This window comes from Hyla sarda, chromosome 2 (assembly GCF_029499605.1).
Source record: "Hyla sarda isolate aHylSar1 chromosome 2, aHylSar1.hap1, whole genome shotgun sequence".
Lineage (NCBI taxonomy): Eukaryota > Metazoa > Chordata > Amphibia > Anura > Hylidae > Hyla > Hyla sarda.
In genome coordinates this window covers 302,560,688-302,581,651 of record NC_079190.1, presented here as the reverse complement: position 1 = coordinate 302,581,651, position 20,964 = coordinate 302,560,688, and the positions used below count along the sequence as shown (strand labels likewise).

The following is a 20,964-nucleotide window of genomic DNA, read 5'->3' as shown; positions in this document are numbered from 1 at the left end:
GGCCTAAAGAATTCATATATAACGGGTCAACCAGTTTTGCCCTGTAACTAAACTCCTATAGACTGCAGCTGTGCGCTGCAGCCTATAGCAAGCCGCACAGGACAACAGCGCCCGGCGTAGGCGCGTGCGATGACGTCACTCATCGCAGGCCTCTCCGTCCGGACTGAGTATGCGGTCCAGCAACAACAGTGACCACCGAGCCCCTGAGCCTGCTGGAGCACACATGGGGCCAGCGGACAGGTAGCAGGGGATCGGATAGGAGGGGAGGTTTAGTAAATAATAGCGCACGGGGCATCAGAGGGGGGTAATATAATGGCGCAGGGGGCATCAGAGGGGAGGGGGAATATAATGGCGTAGGGGGATCGGAGAGGCGGATTATAATAGCGCAGGGGGCATCAGAGGGGGGGAATATGACACGGGGCATCAGAGGGCCCCCCCGAATATAACGGCGCAGAAGGCATCAGAGGGTGGGGGGGGGGATATAATGGCGCAGGGTGCTTTAGAAGGGGGGGGGAAATATGACACAGGGTGTGTCATATACAATGGCTAAAATATGTATCCATGTTGCATTGTGCTTGCTTGTCATTCATTACTGGTGATCTATGTCCTGCATTGAATGTCCATCGGTATGCACAACTTTAATTCTATTACCCTTAATCTGTATTAGTTAAACATTGCAAAGAATCCATCCTGGTTCAAACTACCCTGAGATGACAGTCTGTTAATTGCATCCAGTGGCTAGTTGGGGGTAATTAACATAACTGTGCTAATTAATGGACACTGCTTGCCTGGATGGTAAATTTTACACCTTCACAGCCAAGCAGACTCCAAGTCAATAGATCAATGAAATGATTGGGACGTACTCCCCCTGTGAAGATGCCATGTCTTCCAATATTAAATATGGGGATCAGGGAAGTATGTCCGCAGCCCCTATCGTATACGGTTAGATTCTCCCCTAGAAAGAGGATTTGATGGAGAACCCAAATATAAGAAAATGATGTGGGTTCCTGGCTCTTGATAGAAGATAGAAGACATTTCCTATTCTTTGGGCATAAAGGTATCATAAGGTAGTGGCAACATCTATCTCTCCTCCTTGTCCCACCCAGAGGCTGAACATAGAGGGATCACCTGTCCATAGCAGGGTATAAAACTACAGACCTGGGGGGGCTAGGGTGCGCTTGCATAGGAGACTAAGATCTAATTTTGGATGCTAGACGCCATTTCCTACCAGACCCCATGGAATAGAACTCTGTAACTTTTTGTAAGTAAGGATTCTATGTTTTTCTCATTTATTTTATTTTCTGTGTGGTGAAACTTTGCCTTGTTAACATCTGTTTTTACATATACTGTGAATATTTTTATTTAATAATAAATCATTAATTTATTAAGTACCGCCTTATGTCTGGTAAAACGGACGCACATTGTCCTTGAAGCGAGCCAAGTCATAGTCTTAAATTTACTTACCTGTTCGGCTACATTAAAGATGTGGATTAATCTTTTTCCTGTTTTGATATACTATTGGGGATAGTAGATTATAGTTGGGAATTGTAGCATATCCAGATTGGATTGATCTGCTTGAAATTGACAGGTGGTGGCAGCTAGAGATGAGCGAATTTACAGTAAATTCGATTCGTCACAAACTTCTCGGCTCGGCAGTTGATGACTTATCCTGCATAAATTAGATCAGCATTCAGGTGCTCCGGTGGGCTGGAAAAGGTGGATACAGTCCTAGGAAAGAGTCTCCTTGGACTGTATCCACCTTTTCCAGCCCACGGGAGCACCTGAAAGCAGGACTAATTTATGCAGGATAAGCCATCAACTGCCGAGCCGAGAAGTTCGTGACGAATCGAATTTACTGTAAATTCGCTCATCTCTAAATACCATCCCATGGGAAGCTCTGCCTCTTTCTTTTTTTAGAGTGTATTTATGCAAACATCATGGCATAGCATTGAACAGTGTATGGGAACTATAAAACTGTCAAAAAATAAAAAAATAAAAAAAAAATCAATGTGAATTAACCCCTTCCATCATAAAGATAAAGATCAACTGCCGAGCCGAGAAGTTCGTGACAAATCGAATTTGCGTAAGTTCGCTCATCTCTAGTGGCAGAGATACCTTTAAATTGGGTGGTGTAAGAGGCATTTTCTATCATTATTTTCGGTCTAGTGTAGACAAATAGTGATTTTATAGATAACTCCACCACGCGCTCGTGTCTGTTCGTGACAGGGTGCATCGGGGGTTGGGAGGGAGCCCTACTTGATCCCTACCTGATAAAGGGACATGCCTACTTGAAGGGGGGACTACCTACTTCAAGGAATACTGTAGTGCAAAATAACTTATCCCCATAAGTGATAGATCGCGGGGGTCTGACCACTGGGACAACCCCCCCCCATCTCTTGTATGAGGCCCAGCAGACGGCATGAAGGGAATGTTCCGTCCCTGCATGAAACGGCTGCTGAAATGCCTCATCCGTGTATCTATGGGATACATGGTGGGTGGGGGGGGGGAGCGTGTCGGTCGCTGCGTCATGCGGACAAGCCCCTATTCCTTCCGGGGCCCCTTACAAAAGATCGGGAGGATTGGTTTCCCAGCGGTCAGGAGAAGTTATTTTGCACTGCAGTATTCCATTAATGGGGCGGACTTGCTTATCAGGGACCCTATCCACCTAATGGGGTGACTTACTGGTCTGCCTATCAAGTTTTTATTGATTAAAGACCTTATTTACATACTATTTGGGTTAAAATTATTTTGTACCAGGACAAGTGGATTTTCATGAGGGACAAGTAGATTCTGCTCTGTTTTAGTCCCTTGGAAAAGTAGTTTAAAAAAAATAAAGTCCACACCTCTGCAGGAGACAAGGCAAGTACATCAGGAGACGTGGAGGAGGTCGTAGGAGGGCAACAACCCCGCAGCAGGACAGCTACCTCTACCTTTGTGCAAGGAGGAGCAGGAGGAGCACTGCCAGAGCCCTGCAAAATGACCTCCAGCAGGCCACAAATGTGCATGTGTCCACTCAAATGGTCAGAAACAGACTCCATGAGGGTGGTATGAGGGCCCGACGTCCACAGGTGGGGGTTTTGCTTACAGCCCAACACCATGCAGGTTGTTTGGCATTTGCCAGAGAACACCAAGATTGGCAAATTCGCCACTGGCGCCCTGTGCTCTTCACAGAAGAAAGCAGGTTCACACTGAGCACGTGACAGACGTGAGTTGACTGGGAGCCAATTTGCTTTTGGGAGTAGCATCCCTCCTGAATATTAAGTGTGGTTTTATAGGGATGTGCTGATTTAAGACTGGGTCTTTAAGAAGAATGTCCCAGTTATTTTCCAAGATCCGCCTAATGATTTCGTGTTTTGTGGAATAAGTGATTATAAAGTTGTGTTTATAGTCTGTTTGTGATTTTCCTTTTTGTTTTAATCTTCTCTTTTATCTTGTTTGAATTCTCCACTCCATTGCATTCCACATTGTGGTCTCCAGGTTCTGTGCTTCTATCGCGTTGCTCCTCTCCTTTTTTTTTTTTTTGTCGCCTACCAGCGAGCCCTTACAGAAAAAAAAACGTGAGGATCTACGCGATAGAAAGAAGCACAGAACCTGCAGACCACATTGTGGAATGCAATGGAGTGTAGAATTCAAACAAGATAAAAGAGAAGATTAAAACAAAAAGGAAAATCCCAAACAGACTATAAACACAACTTTATAATCACTTATTCCACAAAACACGAAATCATTAGGCGGATCTTGGAAAATAACTGGGACATTCTTCTTAAACACCCAGTCTTAAATCAGCACATCCCTATAAAACCACACTTAATATTCAGGAGGGATGCTACTCCCAAAAGCAAATTAGTTCCCAGTCGACTCAAGAGCAAACAACTGACTACAAGAGTAATAGAAAAAACGCCTGGTACCTTCATATGTGGCAGCCATTCTTGCAAATGTTGCCTGAATATACAACATGGGACGAAAACATTCAAAAGTAACACCGCAGGGAAACCTTCAAAATAAATAACAAAATTGACTGTTCTACAACACTAGAGAAAGGAAGGAAGGCGCCTCATGTGCGGGATCAGCAGATCTTGTTAGTGGGGGTGGGGGACGGTAATTCCCAGGCCGCTTACCAAAGTTGGTTGTGCGCCCACACACAACAAGGTAAAATGTAGAATGAATAAAAGTGAAGGTCCACTGCAGCCCTCCTGGGTAGAAGTAGAATCAAAACAGGATGACCATAAATTCAGGAGTTCATCCGGCGCAGAGAGGAACTATCAGGAAGCCAAATAAAAATCAAAGGATTTATTAAATTCAATGCGTTTCGCTGCGCATGCGCAGCTTCATCAGGCATAGCAAGAGAAGGCTGGTAACAGGTATATATACCCCCAGGAATTAACCATTAGAGTACTTTTTGAAAAAGTTACACATACATGTACACATATGAATATGACAATATGTGAAAAAACAAGTAATAGATATGAATAGACAAACGACAATCACAAAAATAAAACAATAAAGTAGAAATACAATAAAATCGCATTAAACATATAAATATCGCATGTGGTGTAAATATACCCCACATGCGACTCAAGCAATCACACCACTTGGTCACCGGTGCGGCATTCAACACCGCACATTTGGATGTTGCATCAAAATATATAGTATAGAAAAAAAAGGATATGGACCTATAAGGTACCATATGTATTCGTTCAAAAATTGAATTATATATGGCTGCACTATCCACATGGGCAGTAACAATGCAAATAAAAGAATGAACAGTGCGATATTAAATACCGCAACTGGCCCAAATGCGACGTGTGAATACTTCTTAGAATAGTTGAAAAAGAAAGAAAAATAGAATGGAATAACTAGTGCGGTATTAAATACAGCACCTGGCCAAAACGCGAGGTGCGGTTTTATGTTGCACAGTTTGTCCCGACACTTCACTCTTCACCATCAAAAAAATACTGAAACATTGAAATTAATCATCTTAGAAACTATCCCCATTCATTTACCCAATAGAATACAAAGATTAAATAATCGTGAATCTTTTTGGATTCACAAATTACATACTTTGCACCCTCAAGGTTTTAATGAATGTATCGATACAGTTAAATAATCTGACAAATTAGGGTCTATAATATCACATATTTTTTAATAGATTAATCTCTACAATATTACATCAATATCCCGTTTGTGTTGTTCCTTCTGTGCTGTTCACCCTGGAGCATCCTATTCAGGATATTGTCTCCTTGTTTCTCACTTGTTCATTGAAATTGGTTTATATGTATGCCTTCTGTTACATTTTACTCTTATTATCTTGTTCTTTTCTTTTCTACTAATGTCTACTTATTATTATCTTTGCCTTAGTATTTAGGTTCTCTTCTCTTTTCCCTTTTTTCTTTTTTGTACGCAAGAACTTCTGTATGTTTATTATAGTTTGCTGTCTGCAAAGTTTGATTCTATAATATGTTGTAATTTTTCTAAGAGTATTCACACCTCGCGTTTTGGCCGGGTGCTGTATTTAATACCGCACTAGTTATTCCATTCTATTTTTCTTTCTTTTTCAACTATTCTAAGAAGTATTCACACGTCGCGTTTGGGCCAGTTGCGGTATTTAATATCGCACTGTTCATTCTTTTATTTGCATTGTTACTGCCCATGTGGATAGTGCAGCCATATATAATTCAATTTTTGCTTTTTGAACGAATACATATGGTACCTTATAGGTCCATATCCTTTTTTTTCTATACTATATATTTTGAAGCAACATCCAAATGTGCGGTGTTGAATGCCGCACTGGTGACCAAGTGGTGTGATTGCTTGAGTCGCATGTGGGGTATATTCACACCACATGCGATATTTATATGTTTAATGCGATTTTATTGTATTTCTACATTATTGTTTTATTTTTGTGATTGTCGTTTGTCTATTCATATCTATTACTTGTTTTTTCACATATTGTCATATTCATATGTGTACATGTATGTGTAACTTTTTCAAAAAGTACTCTAATGGTTAATTCCTGGGGGTATATATACCTATTACCAGCCTTCTCTTGCTATGCCTGATGAAGCTGCGCATGCGCAGCGAAACGTGTTGCATTTAATAAATCCATTGATTTTATTTGGCTTCCTGATAGTTCCTCTCAGCGCCGGATGAACTCCTGAATTTACGGTCATCCTGTTTTGATTCTGTTCTACAACACGTCCTCTATTTATTGGAATGTGAATGCAATTTACAATATGTCGGACGGACTATACAACAACTGAGATCAAGGATGAACAAACATCGATCAAACGTCCAAAAGGGCTTTATGTTCCACAACATTTTACGCCATGCTAAGGAATCACACAAAAATTTCTCTGCATACAAACTCACAGCCATAGAATGCATCCCTGTTGAAACATACAATAGATTTGAAAAACTACTACACAGGGAGTCATACTGGATTTACAAACTGAACACTGTCACCCGCAGAACGAAATGAATATATGGATCTAGTCCGCTGATGTCCAACATTCCACCACTCTTAAAACGTGTAATATATACACTGTGTATAAAAAGATCCAGTCAACTGAAGTCCCATTGTACATAAATATCATCACTCCAAAATGTGTGATACATACACTAAATAGGAAGAAGTTTTTGTCTTCCCAGGTGGGCTTAGGCTAAGTTTCTAATTGTTTTTTTTGTGCTGCGCTTTTTTAGGTAGAAAAAAACGCACGAAAAAACGCCAGTGCAATTTCCTGCGTCTGGCGTTTTTTCTTGCGTTTTTTCATTTGTGTGGAAATTGCACCTTGGCAGTTTTTTTTGGTACCCAAAATGTGTTGGGTACCAAAAAAAAGATGCAGCAGTGATGGCAAAATTTTTATTAAACAAAAGTATATATTTTATAACAAATTTTTTAAGTGTGTGTTTCACTTTTTTTTTCTAATTTTTTTTTTTTAGGTAGTACTACTACTCCCAGCATGGGACAGACTGTTCCATGATGGGAGTAGTAGTACCTGTACTATAGACATATCGCCCCGGGTGTCAGTCCTGACGCCCGATGCGATAGTCCATAATATAGCAGAGATGCGGAGCAGCTCTATACAGCGCTCACTTCTCTGCTCTGTACTCCGGCCAGTGATGTGAATAGAACATCATTCTTTCATATTTTCCGCCCAGAGTGGGGATTGGCCGGATGGTGGCAGCCAATCACAGCTCTGAGGAAAATATGAATGAGTGGCCGGCCGGAGTGTAGTGCAGAGATGCGAGCGCTGTATACAGCTGCTCTGCATCTCCGCTATAGCCAGGACGATCACAGCGGATGTCAGTAGTGATACCCGCTGTGATCTTTCCTTAACTGCAAGTACTACTACTCCAAACATGGAGAACACTCTTCTCCATGCTGGGAGCTGTAGTACCTGCATTAATAGACAGATCGCAGAGAGTATAACTACTGACACCCGCTGTGATCCTCCTGTATAATGTATAGATGCGGCCACTCTTCTATGGTCCCCTGCACGGCCGTATATATACACACATTCCTATTTCCCACAGAGAGTTGTGATTGGCTGGAACCATCTGGCCAATCACAGCTCTCTGCGGGAAATATGAATATGTGTGTGTATATATATATAATATATATATATATATATATATATATATATATATATATACATCAGTGCAGGGGACCATAGAAGAGCTGCTGCATCTATACATTATACAGGAGGATCGCAACGGACGATCTGTCAATTAGTACAGGTACTACGACTCCCATCATGGAACAGTGTGTTCCATGCTGGGGGTAGTAGTACTATCTAAAAAAAAATGTAAAAAAAAAACACACACACATTTTTATTATTGTCGGCTACATTTTTTAGGTCCCCGCCCGCCCACATAAATTGATCCCTGTTTAAAAATGAATAAAAATGTTGTAATATATATATATATATATATATATATATATATATATATATATAACTCAGTGTGTGTATGTATATGTTCCAGCATCACGTCCAAACGGCTAAAGATATTAACATGAAACTTGGCACACGTTACTCATATGTCAACAACAAACATAGCATAGGTAATTTAGCCCTTATTCACCCCCATTTGCCAGGGGCGGGGTTTATGTTGAAAGTCTCATACAAGCCAACGGGAAATATGTTACTGCGTAACTTCCAAACGGCTGGAGATATTTTGATAATGTTTGGTCACTTGTTACTTATATGTCCACTTAACATATAGGATAGTTAATTTAACCCTAACTACCCCCATTTGTGAGGGTCTTAGTTTTTGTTTAAAGTCCCATGCAAATCAATGGAAAATGTATGTTCCCACAAAACTTCCGTACAGCTGGAGACATTTCAATACCTGGTACACATATTATGGGTCGGGATATGAGGACCGGTTATGGGGTTGGGATATGACAACAATATATGAGGACGGGATATGAAGTCAAAAGCTTCCTCCTTTGTTTATTTTCCTCCCCAACAAGGATTAGGAAGGAAAAACCGGGCAACGCTGGGTATTAAGCTAGTAAAAAAGAAAAATTTTCGTTAGATACAATTTTTTTTTCCTTCACTACTGTATCTTTTTTTTTTTTTTTTTTTTAATTTTTTTTTTTTTAATGGTACCCTACGAAATTCTAATATAAAAAGGTATCTCCATCACTTTTTTGGATTGCTAAAGTCCAAAAAAGAATAAAAAACGCCTGCAAAAACGCCAAAAGTTAAAACCCGCATTTAGTTTTTCTTGGCGTTTTTTCACTCCCATAGACCTCTATGGGAGAAAAACGCCATGATTTTGACTAAAAAAAATCGCCAGTGGCGCAACATGCTGCAATTACCAAGGATCTGAAAAACGCCCAAAAAGAGTGAAAAAAACGCCAAGGGGAATAAGAATTTAGCGATTTCTCATTGATTTACAGCTAACAACTGGCCGCAGCGTTTTTTGGCCTTGCGGCAGAACTGGCGTTTTTCTTGCAGTTTAAAAAAAAATATATATAAAAAGTTGAAACTTGGCCTTACCGTTTACCCACATTTCCCCCTCCCTTGAGGCACAGCTCCATACATAGATTCATGGAGAAAATGTGTACTTTTGAACTATTGAACTGTTGATTTTTTGTCACCTACTTATACAGGACACTACATTGCCATATCCATCACATCTACCCCTCCACATCTTATCTGTGTATTACCACTGTCTATTACTGTACCCATCATATGAAGCTTTATTTATCCAGCACATCTCCTCCCCCCCCCCCCCCCCTATCCTTTGTTGGATGTACTATACCCACCGTGCCTACCTCATTCACCACAGTAATTATCTCCTTCATTCATTAAAACAGATTGGGCAAGTTTACCCCAACTTCCCATGTACATATCCGCACAGCTGCGCAAGTCGCGGCATCTAAAAAGACTCACATCATCCCCGTAGCATGGAAACAGTCATCACTAGTATCTCGTGCAGCTGGCACCTGCACAATAGCGCCCATTTCTTCTCAGCCACAGATACGATCCCCGTAACACAGGGATCGTCATCATTAGTATCTTTCACAGTTGGCGCATGCGTCAGTATTCCACATCGCCGGAACATACACACCAATCAGGACCGGACAGAAAAATAGGAGCGCATCACAGACATACTCTGAGCCCTTATTTTACCATGAAAACCTGTTCTAAACTGCTTTATCAGCATGTCACATTTACTGGATATTATTTTATACTATTTAAATCTATGTTTAGTTATTAAACATTGGGCTGATGTCAGGAGCGCAATCCCGTCCCCAGGGGGCGGGTCTTTGCGATCTTTGTCTATTTAAAAAGGTTTTTTTTTTTGGCACCACTTTTATCCTGCATGTATGTAAGCCTGTTTTTACCTGAGGAAGAGGCATGTACAAGCCTCGAAACGCGTTGTGATTTCGCTACAATAATGAAGAATATTATTTGAAACTGATGTATGAGTGGACTGCGTTATCATTCTGTTTTTTTTTTGTATCTTCTAATGCCATGGTGTCATCGGGGCTCGATTGCTCCAGGCTGCTGAGACTGCCTGGAGCAACCTAGCAACGATCAGACAGCGAGGAGACAGGTTTCGTCACGATGGTCCCGATCAGCTCCGCAGAGATGCAGGGATAGTTTTTCTTTTTTTTTTTTTTTTATATTTTAGACGCCATGATCACCCCGAGCGGTGATGTCCGGTATTAGCTGCAGGTCCCCGTGGCGGATAGCCGCTGGGATCACCCCGCTATGACGCAGGGTAAGCCCATGACCTTGCGTCACAGAAGGGGAGCAGGACAAGGGCAAACAGGTACACCCTTTAGGGGATATTTTTAATTGTTGGCTGTGATATGTTTTTTTCATTGCGGTTCTCTGCTGTGAGACTTCGCGTTCACCCAGCAAGTTATTTCGGAACCCAGTAAAAGTCAGTTTTTTCATCCACAGAGGATGAGAAGGTCCATTGAGGTAGCAGCTGGCTGTGAGGACTGTTACCCTCCATCTTGACATCCCCTGCTGCAGCTGGGACCCAGAACCTCGCAGTCAAGGTGAGCAATGGCCAGTGCAGACGGGAGAAGGTTGTTAATGCTCGTTGCAAATTAATTTGCTGGCGGGCAACTATGGAAACAGCACAGCTTCAGCCATGTGCATAAAGGTGCTGAACCCCATTGCTTTCACTGTGACTCTGAGTGTGATGAGTTTTGGCGTTTTCAAAAATAGGGAGCCAAAAAAAATATAGAAATCTAATTGTTGGAAAAAAAATAACAAAATTCATCCAAAGTCTAATTAACCTGCTCAGGACGAAAGTACGAAAATTTGCCTTAACCCCTTAAGGACCCAGCCCATTTTCACTTTAAGGACCCGGACATTTTTTGCCCATCTGACCACTGTCATTTTAAGCATTAATAACTGTTTGTGAAAAATTCAAAAATTTGATGAAAAATTTGAAAATGTAGTATTTTTTTACTTGGAAACTCTGCTTTTAAGGAAAATGGATATTCCAAATACATTATATATTGATTCACATATACAATATGTCTACTTTATATTTGCATCATAACATTTTTAGTTTTTACTTTTGGAAGACATCAGAGGGCTTCAAAGTACAGCAATTTTCCAATTTTTCACAACCTTTTCTAAATCGGAATGTTTCAGGGACCAGTTCAGTTTTGAAGTGGATTTAAAGGGCCTTCATATTAGAAATGCCCCATAAATGACCCCATTATAAAAACTGCATTCAGTGTGTTAACCCTTTTGTTGTTTCACAGGAATAGCAGCAATGTGAAGGAGAAAATGTAAAATCTAAATTTTTTTTTACATTCTCATGTTCTTGTAGACCCAGTTTTTTAATTTTTACAAGGGGTAAAAGGAGAGAAATCACCCTAAAATTTGTAACCCAATTTCTCTCGTGTAAGGAAATATCTCATGTGTATTTCAAGTGCTCTGTGGGTGCACTAGAGGGCTCAGAAGGGAATGAGCGACAATGAGATTTTGGAGAGTGAGTTTTTCTGAAATGGTTTTTGGGGGGGCATGTCACATTTAGAAAACCGCTATGGTGCCTTACATGGCATACTATTTTGGAAAATACACCCCTCAAGGAACGTGACAAGGGTTACTGTGAGCCTTAACACCCCCCACAGGTGTTTGACGACTTTTCATTAAAGTTGGATGTGTAAAATAACTTTTAGATTTTTTTTTTTTACTAAAATGCTGTTTGTTCCCCAAATTTTACATTTTTACAAGGGGTAATAAGAGAAAATTCCCCCCAAAATTTGTAACCCCATTTCTTTCCTTTCTTCAGAGCACTTGTGTGGACGTCAAGTACTCTGCTGGCGCACTACAATGCTCAGAAGAGAAGGAGCGCCATTGGGCTTTTGGAGAGAGAATTTGGTTGGTATAGAAGTCAGGGGCCATGTGCGTTTACAAGGCCCCCCCGTGGTGCCAGAACAGTAGACCCCCCCCCCCCCCCACATGTGACCCCATTTTGGAAACTACACCCCTCACTGAATTTAATAAGGGGTGTAGTGAGCATTTACACCCCACTGGTGTTTGACAGATCTTTGGAACAGTGGGCTGAGCAAATAAAATTTTTGAAAGATTTTTGGGACAGTGGACCGTGAAAATGAAAAATTGAATCTGCTCAGCCCACTGTTCCAAAGATCTGTCAAACACCTGTGGGGCGTAAATGCTCACTGCACCCATTATTACATTATGTGAGGGGTGTAGTTTCCAAAATGGGGTCACATGTTGGGGGGGGGGGGGGGGGGAATACAGAGGTGGAATCTGGGTTGCCTTGCGGGGCTCGCCAGATGTCCGGGAAAAAATCTGACTTGATGGCTTCGTAGGCGCTCGCCCGAGGATGACACTCATTACGATTTTTGAGGCTTTATTTCGTGAATAAACGCATTTCGAGGGGGCACCCCTCTTCATCAGGTTTATAGCAAGACAGTACGTTATACAGTTATTTATATACATTAGATTTAAAATTCTGGCGGGAGAGTGGGTCGCGGGGTCAGTGGTGACCCTGCGGTCCTCTACTGTGAGGGCTGGATCTGTACAGTAATCTTGTGGGGCTGGGTAGAACTATTAGGAAAATTTCCCCATTGAAATCAATAGGCTGTATAAAGCATATGTGAGGTGTGCTGGCACGGTCGTCTGCTAAGCAGGAGGGACAGTGGTCAGCCAGTGGAAGGGGTGCTAGTAACGTGTCTAATCCCGGCTTGGGCATAAAACTTTATTGTGTTACTGGGCTACATGGGTCAATAAACTTACATTTATCTGGGGTTTACAAATGTAGGTCACTAGGTTAATTGGTTGGGGATGTAAGTGAATGATGGACAGTGTTAATAACCATGGGAATGTAAACATAAGCCACTTGGGTGCAAAGATGCGAGTGTAACATTGGATCACTGGTATAGGAAAACTGAGAGTTCTTGCGCATAAGGGTAACGGCCAGTAGATGGCAGCAAAGGCATACTGATGATGGTAGCTTATGTGTGGGAGCGTGAGTAAGGTACCAGTGGTGCAACTGGCTGTGATTTTGTTTTATGATTATATTTTTATTGGTGTTTTTATTTGTATTTGGTTTGTTTTGTTTTTTGGTTCTTATTAATCATTTTCTTTTAATTTTAATTTTTTTTAAATGATTTTTTCTTTCTATTTTTGATTTTTTTTGTGTAATTTTATTTATTTTTATTTTTATTGTTGATGACATTCATATTTATGTGACTGGATGGTTGATGGGGTCGTTTGTGGACCTGTCCTCTGTGGGAGTAGTGGGGTCCCCCTTGGGGGAGGGGGGGGGGGGAGGGGTGCGGTGGGGAGTTGTGGATGGGGTGGTGGGGCAAGGGTGAGGCTAGGGTGGAAGGTGGTGTGGATTACTTGATGAGTTCTGTGGCCTCATTGAGTCCACGGGGTTGGAAGGTGCAAAGTTTGAAGATCCAGTACATTTCCCTTCGGATTTGATTTTGCAGTCGGTTGGAGCTGTGGGTGGGAATGTGATCAATGGGACTGATGGGGTATTGGGTATCCGGATGTTTGTCAGCACAATGTCTGGATACACTGTGTAGGTGAAATTTATTTTTTATGTTGCGGTGTTTGTTGAGTCTGGAGTGGAGTTCCTGGGTGGTTCTGCGAACATAATTTTTACCACAGATGCAGGTGATGACATAGATTACGTAACTGGATTTGCATGTTAGGTGAAATTTGATGAGGAATTTTTTGCCGGTTTGGGGGTTCGGGAAAAATTCTTTTTTGTGGGAGATGGTGTGGCAGCAGAGGCAGTTTTTTGTGTGGCATTTGTAAGATCCTTTTGGTGCACTGGTGGTTTTCGGTTGTTTTTTCCTGGTGTGTTGTCGGAGTTGGCTCAGGGAAATGATACTTTTCAGTGTTGGTGCCCTGCGGTAGGTGATTGTGGGTTTGTTGGGGAGTACGGTTTTGAGGATTGGGTCAGATTGTAGGATGTGCCAGTGTTGGCGAAGTGTGGCAAGGATTTGCTTGTGGGCGAAGTTGTACGTGGTGATGAAGTTCCTGTTTTGTGCAGTTGTGGTGTTGATGGATTTTCTTTTTGTTTTAAGGCATTCTTCTTGTGTAAGATGTTTGGTTTTATTGTACGCTTCTTTTAGTAGTGGTTCTGGATATCCTTTTTCTTTAAAGCGGTTGTGTAGTATTTTGACTTGACTTCTGAAGTCATTGTTTTCTGTGCAGTTTTTCCGGATTCTTTTGTATTGGCTGTATGGTACGTTTGTTTTCCATTTTTTTAGGTTGCCGCTGTCGAATGATAGATAACTGTTGGAGTCGACTTTTTTTTAAGTGAGTGGGGATGTTGAATGTTCCATCTTTGTTCTGAATTTCTAGGTCGAGAAAGTCTATCTTGACAGGTGAGTGAACGTAAGGCTGATCCACCAGGTGTTATTGATTTGATTTGTGAATTCTTGGATGAGTTCGAGTGGTCCATCCCATATGAAGAAGAGGTCGTCGATATATCTTCGGTAGAGTTTCACATGTTGCTTGTACATATCCTGGGAGGTGATATGTGTGTCTTAAAATTTGCCCATGACCAGATTTGCATACAATGGTGCCACCTTCGTGCTTATTGCTGTGCCCCGCGACCCACTCTCCCGCCAGAATTTGAAATCTAATGTATATAAATAACTGTATAACATACTGTCTTGCTATAAGCCTGACGAAGAGGGGTGCCCCCTTGAAACGCGTTGTTTATTCGCAAAATAAAGCCTCAAAAATCGCAACTGACTCAATGTCATCCTCGGGCGAGCGCCTACGAAGCCATCAAGTCGGATTTTTTTCCCGGACATCTGGCGAGCCCCGCAAGGCAACCCAGATTCCACATCTGTATTCCCGTTCCAGCCCACTTGCTAAGCGGGACCGACGGCCGGCTGTCTCCCGACACATATACTTAAAGCGTTCCACAGCGTTCCTGCCAGCACAACACAATAAGGTGAGCACCATTTCATCCTTTTCCCGATTAACCCTTTGAAAACATACTTCACTATTTGAGCGCCATCTCTGCTCTTTTTTTCCCTGCTCTACATGTTGGGGTCCATTGTTTTGCGCCACCAATTCTACTATGGGGGCTTTGTACACACACACTTGGCCTTCAATTCCGGTCAAATTTTCTCTCCAAAAGCCCAAAGGCGCTCCCTCTCTTCTGAGCATTGTAGTTTGCCTGCAGAGCACTTTACATCCACATATGTGGTGTGTTCTTACTCAGAAGAAATGAGGTTAAATATTTTGGGGGGGGGGGGGTGCTTTTTTTTCCCCTATTTTCCCTTGTGAAAATAAAAAATTTAGGGTAACACCAGCATTTTAGTTAAAGCATTATTATTTTTTTTTTTTTCATTTTCCCCTCCAACTCTAACGAAAATTTATCAAACACCTGTGGGGTTTTAAGGCTCACTATACCCCTTGTTATGTTCAGAGAGGGTTGTAGTTTCCAAAATGGGGGTCACATGTGGGTATTTTTTTGCATTTGTCTGAACTGCTGTAAAATCAGCCACCCCTGTGCAAATCACCAATTTAGGCCTCAAATTAGGGTTGGGCGGTATACAGATTCATATAGTGGTCTCTAAACTGTGGTCCTCCAGATGTTGCAAAACTACAACTTTCAGTATGCACTGACTGGGCATGCTGGGAGTTGTTGTTTTGCAACATCTGAAGTTCGGAGGCCACTATACGGTGTAGCCCTAGTTCTGCAATATCTGGCCCTTCAGATGTTGCAGAACTAAAATTCCCAGCATGCCTGGACAGTCTGGGCATGCTTGGAGTTGGAGTTTTGCAACATCTTGAGGGCTACAGTTTGGAGACCACCGTATAGTGGTCTCCAAACTGTGCCACTTCAGATGTTGCATGGTACCGATAAAAACTTAAGAACACGGCGCAAAAAATGAGCCCTCATACCGGCCCGTACGCGGAAAAATAAAAAAAGTTATAGAGGTTAGAAAATGAGAATTTTTAACATATAAATTTTCCTGCTTGTAGTTATGATTTTTTTTACGAAGTATGACAATATCCAACCTATATAAGTAGGGTATCATTTTAACCGTACGGACCTACAGAATAAAGATAAGGTGTTATTTTTACCGTAAAATGCACTGCGTAGAGACTGAAGCCCCCAAAAATTACAAAATGAAATTTTTTTCTTCAATTTTGTCGCACAATGAATTTTTTTTCTGTTTTGCCGTGGGTTTTTGGGTAAAATGACTGTCACTGCAAAGTAGAATTGGTGGCGCAAAAAATAAGCCATCATATGGAATTTTATGTGCAACACTGAAATAGTTATGATTTTTAGAAGGTGATGAGGAAAAAATTTTAATGCAAAAACGGAAAAACCCTGCTTCCTTAAGGGGTTAAAGTCGGATGTGTAAATGAAAAAAATTTTTTTTCCCTAAAGTGCAGTTTTGACCCCAAATGTATCATTTTTACAAAGGGTAATGGGAGAAAATGCTCCCCCCCCCCCAAATTTTGAACCCCATCTCTTCTGAGTATAGAGTAGAAAGGAGGATAAAAAACAATGGGGCGCTCCCTGTGTGGTATTTTATGGAAAAGTAAAAAATGAAAATACCTGCCACCGACACCTATGGTGGCGTACTGACCTTGAGTCGGTAGTACACAATGGTGGTGAGAGGGAAATGGCGACAGTCTGCTGCTCTTACCCCTTATTATTCCTGCAGGAACTCCGGCTAGGACTACACAAATTTATGATTGTGGACCTGAGGAAGGCGCCAGCGAGCGCCGAAACGTGTTGTCCTGTTTTTACTGCCTTGACTTCTTTTTTCAATAAAAGTTAGTCCTGCATAAGTGCTGGCTCATACAGTTTCTTGACTTCAACCATCGCCATCCGACAGTAGCGCTCTCAACATACCCCCCATTTTTACTCCTCCTACTTTTCTGAGTATAGAAATTCCCAATGTTAGGACGTAAAATTCTCTGGGGGCAAACTACAATGCAATGCAATGAGAAGGAGTCACGTTTGGCTTTTGGAAAGCAGATTTTGCTGAAATGGTTTTTGGGGGGCATGTTGCATTTAGGAATACCCTGTGGTGCCAGAACAGCAAAAAAAATAAAAATAAAAAACCCACATGGCATACTATTTTGGAAACTACACCCCTTAAGGAATGTAACAAGGGGTACAGTGAGCCTTAACACCCTACAGGTGTTTGACGACTTTTTGTTAAAGTTGGATGTTAAAATGCAGTTTCTTTTTTAAAAGGGGTAGTGGGAGAAAATGACCCCCAAAATTTGTAACCCCATTTCTTCTAAGTATGGAAATACCCCATATGTGGACGTCAAGTGCTCTGCTGGCGCATTACAATGCTCAGAAGAGGAGGAGCGCCATTGAGCTTTTGGAGAGATAATTTGTTTGGAATGGAAGTCAGGGGCCATGTGAGTTTACAAAGCCCCCCGTGGTGCCAGAACAGTGGACCCCCCCCCCCCCCCCCCACGTGACCCCATTTTGGAAACTACACCCCTCACAGAATTTAATAAGGTGTGCATTGAGCATTTACACCCCACTGGCATTTGACAGTTCTTTTGAACAGTGGGGTGTGCAAATGAAAAATAAAATTTTTCATTTTTACGCACGTCTGTTCAAAAAAATCTGTCAGACAACTGTGGGGCGTAAATGCTCACGGCACCCCTTGTTATATTCTGTGAGCGGTGTAGTTTCCAAATTGGGGTCACATGTGGGGGGTCCACTGTTCTTTCACCATGGGGGCTTTGTAAACACACGTGGCCTTCAATTCCTGCCTAATTCTCTCTCAAAAAGCCCAATGACGCTCCTTCTCTTCTGAGCATTGTAGTTCACCTGCAGAGCACTTTACATCCACATATGGGGTATGTTCTTATGGGGTTACAAATTTTGGGGGGCTTTTTTCCTATTACCCCTTGTGAAAATGAGAAATTTAGGGTAACACCAGCATTTCAGGGGAAAAAAAAACACATTTTAATTTTCATGTCCAACTTTAACGAAAATTTGTCAAAGACCTGTGGGGTGCTAAGACTCATTATACCCCTTGTTACGTTTTTTGCGTTCATGTCAGAACCGCTGTAACTATCAGCCACATCTGTGCAAATCTCCAACTTAGGGCTCAAATGTACTCTCACTCCTGAGCCATTTAGTTTGTCCGCAGAGCATTTTACATACACATATGGGGTATTTCTGTGTTAGAAATTGCGTTAGAAATTTTAGTTTTTTTTTTCTCCTTTTGCCTCTTTGAAAAGTATGGGCAACACCAGCATGTTAGTGTAAAAATTTTTTTACACCAACATGCTGATGTAGCCCCCAACTTTATCTTTTCATAAAGGGTAAAAGGAGAAAAATCCCTTCAAAATTTGTAACACAATTACATAATACCCCATATGTGGCCCTAAACTGTTGCCTTGAAATACGACAGGGCTCCAAAGTGAGAGAGCGCCATGTGCATTTCAGGCCTAAATGAGAAATTTGCAATCAGGGCGGACCCGGATACAAAGATGGGGCTTGTCTCCACCAAAACCCTACAGCAGTGTTTCCCAAACAGGGTTCCTCCAGCTGTTGCAAGACTCCCAGCCTGCCAGGACAGCCTATGTAAAAGGGTGTATATGTAGTGTTTTACTTTTAATTATTTGTTAGTGTAGTGTTTTTAAGGTACATTCACATGGGTGGGGGTTCTACAGTGAGTTTTCTGCTGGAAGTTTGAGCTGCGCCAGAAAATTTGCCGCAGCTCAAACTTGTAGAATGAAACCCACTGCAAACCCGCCCGTGTGAATGTAGGAGACCACTGTCTCAGAAACGCGTTGGAAGTCTTTTTGGTCCTCAACAATCAAAACTTTCTAGTCGGAGGCGCTGCGGTAGAGACGCCACCGGCCGGGGCGCACTCCCGCAACCTCCACACCCTCAATTTGTGCTCTTATTGGGGTGAATATTACAGGACCTTGTAACCACTGCACAGCCACCCGTAAATTGAACCCAGACTTGTATGCGGCAAGTACTTCTTGGGCACTGTGCCATCCCTATAGACTGTAATGAATTGCATATCTTTGCATTTAACATATGAAATTCACCCGGTGGAGATTCTAGGTGCTCATTACATAGAGCTCCGCTGTATAAATAGTATATCCTTCACCTTCTACATCGGAACTCTATGAATCTCTCTTTTTATGCATTTGCTTTTCTAAATAGCTGGAGCACACCATTGAATCCTTCTGCTCTCTATACTTGTAGGTTTGGGCTGCAACCTCATAATTCTACCATACATCAGCATATTTTGTACACTACATGCCAGGTTTGCATTTTTTCAGCCAGTTACCTATATATGTGTTTTAATAACCATGTATAGATCTTTCTAGTAATTGATATATGTTCTTTCCGCGTCAGAGAAAATATTAAGACACAAATGCACTTAACTTTTTCCTGTTATCTTCCTCATTAACCCCAGGTACCTTTTTTTCATTACTACTGTAGTACATATATATCTCGCTAAGTCCCATCTAGCGACATGCACAAATAGTGACAGAGTGTGACATGCAAAAACTAAAAAGTTAAGAATGAAAGTGAATGCAAAAAAAAAAACACACAGAAAAGTATACATACCTAGAGAAACTGTGTAAAAAGGCTAATTTCAACAGTTAAAAGGAAAACAAAAATAATGTTAACACTATTAGTGAGAAATGCTTATTTGGACGAAAGTGATTCTGAGTTAAGAAGCTCCTGAGTATGGAGTAAATTTAGTGAAAATTGTTATGCTCAGAAAAAAGGAATTATATATATATATAAATGGATGTAGGCAGCACACCAAAATAGGTGAAAAAATAAGTGCTTTTATTCCAAGGAAAATTGACAACGTTTCAGCGATCTCTCACCGCCATTTTCAAGTGATTTACAAGTGTTACACGCGGGGTTAAATACCTCCCCCGAATAAGTGACATCATCAACATTTGCATATCATGTGACATCTGACATATTATAAACAAAGTATAAACTATACAAACCAATAAATACAAACATAATCAATTTAGTGCATTCAATACTGTGGTATTAAGTGTATACATCCCTTTATTCCGATCGCCAATCACTTATAGGATCGGATTGTGAAATGCATATACAATTATAACAGTGATCGTGTAAACATAATAGTGAAAGAAGGGTTAAAAGACGTTACCCAATCAAGCAAACCCGTTTGCTTAGCCGGCCTCTTAGCAAACGCGCCATGATCCGCAAACCCGAGTCCACATGGTACGCCGGGATCTACTTCCGGTGTAACCGGAGTTCAACCAATCATAGTAACGGCGTCCCTAGTAGTCATAGAGACGTCCCGACCTGTCAGATAAACATTGACTTGCGCATCGCGGCCATGCTCCGTGGCTCTCAGCGCATGCTCAGTGTATAAATAAGTGTTCACCAGCGCCATATTGGTTCAGGGCAAATGAATATTAAGTCATATAGTGAACTGCTGGCAAAGCACTTCACTCAATTGCTAAATATATAATAGGAATCATATTATTCCAATATTGTAACCCCGCACACATGCTAGAAAACAGTCAAGGGACCTGGACACTTGCCCTCTGTTATGCACTGCACGGATCTGGGTGCGACTTATGGAATCCATAGGGCCCCAAAGTACGCTTGTCCCTACCAGATTGGTAAAAACCTCACCTTCTGGCTATCAGGGTTTTCCACCAGACCGTTCTTGTCAATACAGAGGTGTCCAACGGCAACCCATCATACACGTGACAATCATACCAGGGTACAACATTAGTAATAGATATATTAGGAAACATAAAAGATATGTGTCTTGCGATATCCATATTAATATAGGGGCGCCGTCACTATACTGGTAAAAATATAAAAATTAAACAAATATAGACAAAAATTAAAAAAATAGAATGCGGATCCATGTTGAGGTACTCTGTTGTTTTCTCTGGGTTGCTTGATTGTAACGTAGATGGTATATACTTCAAGATTTCTGAAAATTAAGACGACAAGTATTAGTAA

General features: G+C 41.5%; 1 protein-coding gene across 21 annotated transcripts in view; it reads left to right on the top strand.

Annotated features, from left to right (window-relative positions):
• The window catches only part of FANCE (FA complementation group E), a 169,533-nt gene that overhangs the window by 49,559 nt on the left and 99,010 nt on the right, over nucleotides 1-20,964 (top strand). For 4 of the 21 annotated variants that reach the window (XM_056557602.1, XM_056557591.1, XM_056557592.1 and 1 more), the window contains one exon: nucleotides 10,422-10,522. The exons of 14 other annotated variants lie outside the window; for them this stretch is intronic. The gene's annotated coding sequence lies outside the window, so the exon portion shown is untranslated. Of the gene's footprint in view, nucleotides 1-10,421; nucleotides 10,523-11,775; nucleotides 11,865-14,838; nucleotides 14,932-20,964 lie in introns of those variants that run through there. 3 more of the 21 variants (XM_056557594.1, XM_056557595.1, XM_056557599.1) reach the window with 2 other exon arrangements.